General features: G+C 44.0%; 1 protein-coding gene across 1 annotated transcript in view; it reads left to right on the top strand.

Moving 5' to 3' along the window:
* Window positions 1-613: 613 nt before the first annotated feature.
* The window catches only part of WASF2 (WASP family member 2), a 112,977-nt gene continuing 105,048 nt past the window's right edge, over window positions 614-8,542 (top strand). The window contains exon 1 of the mRNA XM_053575874.1: window positions 614-745. The gene's annotated coding sequence lies outside the window, so the exon portion shown is untranslated. The remainder of the gene's footprint in view (window positions 746-8,542) is intronic.

Below are 8,542 nucleotides of genomic sequence, written 5' to 3'. Positions count from 1 at the left end.
CTATCTGCCTATGTGTGCTTAACTTGTACTATGTACAGTAGCTTGGTGAAAGGACATGTTGTGACGTGAGGAGAGGGGAAGGAGACAAGGCTGAGGGGTAAATAGGTAGGGGTTGGGTGAGGGAAGCCTTGGTGAGGAGTGTGGGCTTTATCCAGAGAGCAATGAGGAGCCATGGGAGGTTCATTAGTGTGGGGGGGTTAAAGACAGGTGACATAATTAACTTTCTGTTTTCGGAGGACCACTTAGAAGAGAAGAAATTAGAGACAGAGAAACCTGTGTGGAAGTTGCTGCAAAAATGTGAGTGTGGGGGGTTGAGGGATAGAGAGGAGGGGTGCACCAGAGTGACAACAGGCAGAACTGGGGATTGATTGGTTCTGGCAGATGAAGTATGGGGAGGAGTCAAACTGATGTCCCAGGGGGACGCCCAGTCATCAGGTTTTAACAATGTAGTGTGCAGTGCACCCTCACACATGGTACCTGCAAAACTCACTCCTGGAAGGTGCTTTATTCTTCTCCAGATACTCACGTATATTCATCACCTATTTGTGTATATATTCGTCTAGCATATATGGAACACCAACTATATGCCACATGCTGTGCTGGGAGCTGGGGACATACCAGGGAACAAGTTAAACCTGCCTCATTATGGATGTAAGACTACAGGCTGGGCTCTGAATCTGAATCCTGGTTCTGCAACTTTCTGGTGGCAAGTCCTAGCTCAACCCCCACCCTGCTGTGACTTCAGGTGAGTCATTGTTTCAGCTTTCTCATCTATAAGATGGGGATACTAATAGTACCTACCACGTGGATTAAATAGGTTCATACAAGTCCCGGCCCTGGGTGGCAATCACTGTTAGCTGTTGTTATTTCAGAGTTCACATTTTAGTGAGGAGAGACAGATCCAATTTCTTTTTTTTTCTTTCTTTCTTTTTTTTTTTGCAGTTTTTGGCTGGGGCCAGGTTTGAACCCACCACTTCCAGTATATGGGGCCAGCACCCTACTCCTTGAGCCACAGGCACCACCTGACAGATCCAATTTCACAATTAAATTTTTCATTATTTACAGCAGTGATAAATACTCTGAAGGTGGTCTACAGCAGGGGTGTCCAACCCAAGGCCTGCAGGCCACATGCAGACCAGGATGGCTATTAATGCAGCCCAACATAAAATCGTAAACTTATTAAAACATTATGAGACTTTTTTAGTGGAACTCAATTGTGCAGTTCTTTTTTTTTTTTTTCTTAGTTGCCTCCAGTAGAGTCCTGTGACATCATATAGCTCACAGAAACCTCAAACTCTTGGGCTCAAGTGATCCTCTTGCCTCAGCTTCCCAAGTAATTGAGACTACAGGCACCCACCACAATGCCTGGCTATTTTTTAGAGATGGGGGTCTCACTCTTGCTCAGGCTGGTCTTGAACTCCTGAGCTTGAGTGATCCACCCATCTTGGCCTTCCAGAGTGCTAGGATTACAGGTGTGAGCCGCTGCATCCGGCTTCTCTTTTTTTTTTTTTGAGACATTGTCACTCTGCCACCCTGGGTAGAATGCCATGGTGTCATAGTTTACAGCAACCTCAAACCCTTGGGTGCAAATGATCCTCTTGCCTAAGCCTCCAAAGTAGTTGGGACTACAGGCACCCACCACAATGCACAGCTACTTTTTTTTTTTTTTTTTGTAGAAACAGAGTCTCACTTTATGGCCCTCAGTAGAGTGCCGTGGCGTCACACGGCTCACAGCAACCTCCAACTCCTGGGCTTAAGCGATTCTCTTGCCTCAGCCTCCCGAGTAGCTGGGACTACAGGCGCCCGCCACAACATCCGGCTATTTTTTGGTTGCAGTTCAGCCGGGGCCGGGTTTGAACCCGCCACCCTCCGTATATGGGGCCGGCGCCTTACCGACTGAGCCACAGGCGCTGCCGGTGCCCAGCTACTTTTTAGAGATAGGGTTTCTCTCTTGCTCAGGCTGGTCTCAAACTCCTGTGCTCAGGCAATCCACCCACCTCAGCCTCCTAGAGTGCTAGAATTACAGGCATGAGCCACTGCACCTGGCCTAACAACACCCTTCTTGATTCTAGCACAGTGCCTGGCATGCAATAGGCACTTGATAAATGTTGGTTGATTTGAATACAGTCACCACAGTCAGTGTCTTTCTGCAGGAAAGATGCCTAGTTGATGAGACAGCTGCATTCAGCCAGAACTTGTTCCTGAGGCCCACCTCAGTTTGGGGATGGGGTGTATTGGATGTGTGAAGGAATAGGGGTGTGTGGCACAAGCTCCTGACCTCAGAGCTCTTTCTTTCCTGCAGGACTCTTGAGCTTCCCAAGGGAGGGAGACAGGGAGAGCCACTGCACCTGGCCCAATTGTGCGACTCTTGAGTGTGAACTTTGTAGATGACAACGTCATGTCACAATGTCAAGTAAAATGAACATAGGTACACGTTTGCTATTTGTACACATGGGTGGCTTCAGTTTTATGTGGTGCGCAGCTTCCAGTGTATTACCTTCCAAACACAGACTGTTGAATTGACATTATCTAATGTTACAAGTGCTTGTGGTAACTAAGCAAGACAGTGATTATCAATAATATTTCAACCTACCATTGCAACGTTAGGCTTTTAATGTTATTTAGAAATCAGTTAACCAGGGCAGCGCCTGTGGCTCAGTGGGAAGAGCGCCGGCCCCATATACTCAGGGTGGTGTGTTCAAACCCGGCCCCAGACAGCTAAAACAGCAGTGGCAACTGCAACAAAAAATAGCCAGGCGTTGTGGCGGGTGCCTGTAGTCCCAGCTACTCGGGAAGCTGAGGCAAGAGAATCGCTCAAGCCCAAGAGTTTGAGGTTGCTGTGAGCTATGACACCACAGCACTCTACCAAGGGCAACAGAGTGAGACGCTGTCTTAAAAAAAAAAAAAAAGAAATCAGTTAAGCATTCTTATTTGATTATTAACATTATTTCCACACCTAGGTAATGACTCATACATCGCTTACTTTACAATTGGCCTCTGCCTCACCTTCCTTACATTGGCACTTGAGATGTGAAAGAGCCCAAACTTTGCTTTCTATTTTTTTAGACAGAGTCTCAAGCTGTCACCCTGGGTAGAGTGCTGTGGCATCACAGCTCACAGCAACCTCAAACTCTTGGGCTTAAGCGATTCTCTTGCCTCAGCCTCCCAAGTAGCTGGGACTACAGGCGCCTGCCACAATGCCTGGCTATTTTTTGGTTTCGATTGTCATTATTGTTTAGGAGGCCTGGGTTGGGTTCAAACCCACCAGCCTTGGTGTATGTGGTCAGCTCCCTACTCGCTGAGCTATGGGTGCCGCCGATTAATTTTCACAAAAAAAGTAAATATAAGGCAGGGTATAGGGGTCATACCTGTAATCCTAGCACTCTGGGAGGCTGAGGCAGTTGGATCACCTGAGCTCAAGAGTTCAAAACCAGCCTGAGCAAACCCATCTCTACTAAAAATAGAAAAACAAGCCAGGCATTGTGGCAGGCGCCTATAGTTGAGATAAGAGGATTGCTTGAACCCAAGAGGTTGAGACAAGAGGATTGCTTGAACCCAAGAGTTTGAGGTTGTTGTGAGCTATGACTGATGCCAAGGCATTCAACTTCAGGACAACTGAGTGAGACGTTGTCTCCAGTATAAAGCCTTATCTATTATTATGTTTTCAATCTCATCATGGTCTTCTACAATGTCTCAAAAGCAAACAGAACTCCCAAAGAGAAAAATTACAGGTGAAGGAAGATTGTTTAATGAAAAGTGGACAGATGACTACTTTTTTGTTGAGGCAAATAGTAAGGCACTCTGCTTAATTTATAGGGAATTTATGCAAGTTTTCAAAGAGTATAACTTGAAAAGGCATTATATGCAAAAATATGCTACCAAATTTGATGCATATGAAGGATTGTGTCATAGGGACAAAATAGTGGAACTGAAAAAAATCTGTCTTCTCAAAATAATTTTTTTTTTTTTAAGTTACAATTCAGCCAGGCGAGGTGGCTCATGCCTGTAATCCTAGTGCTCTGGGAGGCTGAGGTGGGTGGATTGCTGAAGCTCTCCTGAGCAAAAGTGAGACCCTGGGGCGGTGCCTGCGGCTCAAAGGGGTAGGGCGCTGGCCCCATATGCTGGAGGTGGTGGGTTCAAACCCAGCCCTGGCCAAAAAACGCAAAAAAAAAAAAAGTGAGACCCCATTTTTATTTTCTACTAAAAATAAAAAAACTGAGGCAAAAGGATTGCTTGAGCCTGAGTTGGAGATTGTGTGAGCTATGACGCCATGACACTCTACCCAGGGTGACAGCTTGAGACTCTGTCTCAAAAAAAAAGCTAAATCAAGAAATTTATACAAAGCAGTAAAAAATATATTAAAGCAATTTTCTTTGTCCATTGTCACATACCTGGTATAATTAATTACTGATGCTGCTCCAATGATGATAAGTAAAACAGAGTAGGGACTTTAAAAATTAATAGAAGCATATGGGCCAGGTGCGGTGGCTCATACCTGTAATCCAGCACTCTGGGAGGCCAAGGCAGGTAGATTGCCTGAGCTCAGGAGTTCAAGACCAGCCTAAGCAAAAGTGAGACCCCCATCTCTAAAAATAGCCAGGCGCTATGGCGGGCGCCTGTAGTCCCAGCTACTTGGGAGTCTGAGGCAAGAGGATCCCTCGAGCCCAAGAGTTTGAGGTTGCTGTGAACTATGGTGAGAGCACTCAACCAAGGGGTATTGAGTGAGACTCTATTTCAAAAAAAAAAAAAAAGATGATGACTTGCCCCCCAAAACTCATATTTGATAAACTATCATTGCATAGTACATCAAGAAAATTTATGTACAAAAGCTTTAAAAATGGATAACATAAAAAAAAAAATCAAGGGCAGTGCCTGTGGCTCAAGGAGTAGGGCGCTGGTCCCATATGCCGGAGGTGGAGGGTTCAAATCTAGCCCCGGCCAAAAAAAAAACCAAAAAAAAAAAAAAAAAAATCAAAAAGGGGAGGCGCCTGTGGCTCAAAGGGGTAGGGCATTGGCCCCATATGCCGGAGGTAGTGGGTTCAAACCCTAGCCCCGGCCAAAAACTGCAAATAAAATAAAATAAAAAATAAATAAAAATGGATAACATCATGCTAATAGTCTTCAAAACTGTGAATTTCATGAGGGCAAGGGATTGAATTCTTGCCAATTCCAGGAATCCCTTAAAAAGTATTGATGCTGGCTCAGCACCTGTGGCTCAAGTGGCTAAGGTGCCAGCCACATATACCTGAGCTGGGGGGTTTGAATCCAGCCCGGGCCCGCCAAACAACAGTGACGGCTGCAACCAAAAAATAGCCAGGTGTTGTGACGGGTGCCTGTAGTCCCAGCTACTTGAGAGGCAGAGGCAGGAGAATCACTTGGACCCAGGTGATTCTCCCAGGAGTTGGAGGTTGCTGTGAGCTGTGATGCCACAGCACTCCGACAGCTTGAGACTCTGTCTCAAAAAATAAATAAAGTATTGATGCTGACTATGGCGACATCATTTACTTTTCAGAAGTAAGATGGCTAAGTCAAGACAAATGTTGAAAAGATTTTATGATTTGGGACATGTTATCAAGTCCTTTAAGTATCAAAAATCAAATTTATGCCAGAACTTGAAGATGAAAACTGGCTTACAGATTTAGCATTTTTAGTGAACTTAATCACTTATTTATTTATTATAATATATATATATATATTTTGCAGTTTTTGGCCGGGGCCAGGTTTGAACCCGCCACCTCTGGTATATGGGGCCAGCAGCACACTCGAACCACAGGTGCCACCCTTAATCACTTATTTAAATGAGTGAAACATGCATTTTTTTTTTTTTTTTTTTTTGTAAAGACAGAGTCTCACTTTATCGCCCTCAGTAGAGTGACGCGTCACACAGCTCACAGCAACCTTCAACTCTTGGGCTTAGGTGATTCTCTTGCCCCAGCCTCCCAAGTAGCTGGAACTACAGGTGCCCACCACAACATCTGGCTATTTTTTTGTTGCAGTTTGGCCAGGGCCAGGTTTGAACCTGCCACCCTTGGTGTATGGGGCCGGTGCCTTACCGACTGAGCCACAGGCGCAGCCCGGAAACATTCATCTTTAAAGTGAAAACCAACTTTTTTTTTCTTTTTATTGTTGAGACAGAGTCTCACTTTGTCACCCTCAGAAGAGTACCCTGGCATCATAATTCACAGCAACCTCTAATTCTTGGGCTTAAGCAATTCTCTTGCCTTCACCTGTCGAGTAGCTAGGACAGGTGCTTGTTACAATGCCTAGCTATTTTTAGAGAAAGGGTCTTGCTCTTGCTCAGGCTAGTCTTGAATCCGTGAGTTCAGGCAAAAAACAACTTTTTTTTTTTAATGGTCTTTTTTTTTATTTTTATTTTATTGTTTTATTTTATTTTTTATTAAATCATAGCTATGTACATTAATGGAGTCATGGGGTACAATGTGCTGGTTTTATATACAATTTGAAATATTTTCATCACACTGGTTAACATAGCCTTCATGGCATTTTCTTAGTTATTATGTTAAGACATTTATATTCGGGGTGGTGTCTGTGGCTCAACGGAGTAAGGCTCCAGCCCCATATGCTGGAGGTGGTGGGTTCAAACCCAGCCCCAGCCAAAAAAAAACTGCAAAAACTAAAAAAAAAAAAAGACATTTATATTCTACATTTAGTAAGTTTCACATGTACCCTTGTAAGATGCACCGTACAACTTATTAATATGTTTCAAACCATAACAGTGTTCTAAATGACACTGAAATGATGGCCAGTTCAAATTAAGGCAAACAATTTTATGCATTTCGATATGTTGGTTAAACGCAGTCCTGTGAACAGCAAAAAATATGCAGCCTTGGTTTTCTATTTGATACAAGAAGTTGAGAACATATTTTAAGATTTCCAGGAAAATAATCAATATTTTGGTGCATTTGTGACTCCATTTTCAATTGACATAAATAAATTACCTGCCAATTTTCAAATGGAATGCATCAATAGAGCTGAAATCTGACATTCAACTTAAAAAATTGATCTTCTGGGCGGTGCCTGTGGCTCAGTCGGTAAGGCGCTGGCCCCATATACCGAGGGTGGCGGGTTCAAACCTGGCCCCGGCTGAACTGCAACCAAAAAATAGCCGGGCGTTGTGGCGGGTGCCTGTAGTCCCAGCTACTCGGGAGGCTGAGGCAAGAGAATCGCTTAAGCCCAGGAGTTGGAGGTTGCTGTGAGCTGTGTGATGCCATGGCACTCTACTGAGGGCCATAAAGTAAAACTCTGTCTCTACAAAAAAAAAAAAAAAAAAAAAAATTGATCTTCTCTCTTTACTGGACTTTTATAGGTCCTATCTTCCCAGAGACAACTATCCCTCACTTCATAATCATGCCTTATTCATGTCATCACTTTCTGGCAACATCTACAATTGCAAGCCACTATTTTCAAGAATGAAGTACATTGAGAGTAAAATTAGCATCAAAATATTTGATGAGCAGCTTGAAAACTCACTGAGGATTACAGCAACTTCCATCAAAACAGACACTGATGCATTAGTTTCTCAAATACAATGTTGAATATCCCACTAGTTTTATGTTGCCCACTTTTAATTTTTAAATTATTTTCTCTTTTTTCACCCTCTCTCTTTTTACTTTTTTTTTTTTTTGAGTCATGGCACTCTACCTGAGGGCGGTACAGTGAGACTCTGTCTCTACAAAAAACAAAAAACAAACAAAAAAAAAAACTTTTTTTTTGAGACAGAGTCTCAAGCTGTCGCTCTGGGTAGAGTGCCTTACCATCACAGCTCACAGCTCACCATCACAGCTCACAGTTAAGTGATTCTCTTGACTCAGCTTCCCAAGTAGCTAGGACTATAGGCGCCCACCACAACACCTGGCTATTTTTTGATTGTAGTTGTTTGGCAGGCCCGGGCTGGATTCGAACCCGCCAGCTCTGGTGTATGTGCTGGCGCCTTAGCCACTTGAGCTACAGGCACTGAGCCACCTTTTTACTTTTATAATAAAAAATATCAAAAAACTCCAAAGACGGTGGCGACTGTGGCTCAAGGAGTAGGGCGCCGGTCCCATATGTCGGAGGTGGCGGGTTCAAACCCAGCCCCGGCCAAAAATCACACACACACACACAAAAAACTCCAAAGATGTTTTATTACTTAGATATGTACATTTTCTATATTAGTGATCAAAAACCTGGGACCTGCTGGATGATTTTTTTCTTTTTGAGACAGAGTCTCATTTTGTTGCCACCCTCGGTAGTGCTGTGGTGTCATAGCTCACAGCAGCCTCAAACGGTTGAGATGAAGTGATTCTCTTTCCTCAGCCTCTTGAATAGCTGGGACTATAAGCACCCGCCACAATGCTTGCCTATTTTTCGAGAGGAGGTCTTGCTCTGGCTCAGGCTGGTATGGAACCCATGAGCTCAGGCGATCCACCTGCCTCAGTCTCTTAAGTGCTTGCTGGATGATTTTATTTTGTTTTATTTATTTTTGAGACAGAGTCTCACTTGGTCACCCTTGGTAGAGTGCCGTAGCATCTTAGCTCATAGC

The sequence above is a fragment of the Nycticebus coucang genome, chromosome 22, assembly GCF_027406575.1.
Source record: "Nycticebus coucang isolate mNycCou1 chromosome 22, mNycCou1.pri, whole genome shotgun sequence".
Classification (NCBI taxonomy): Eukaryota; Metazoa; Chordata; class Mammalia; order Primates; family Lorisidae; genus Nycticebus; species Nycticebus coucang.
The sequence above is the reverse complement of the archived record's forward strand: the minus strand, read 5'-3'. Positions and strand labels throughout refer to the sequence as shown.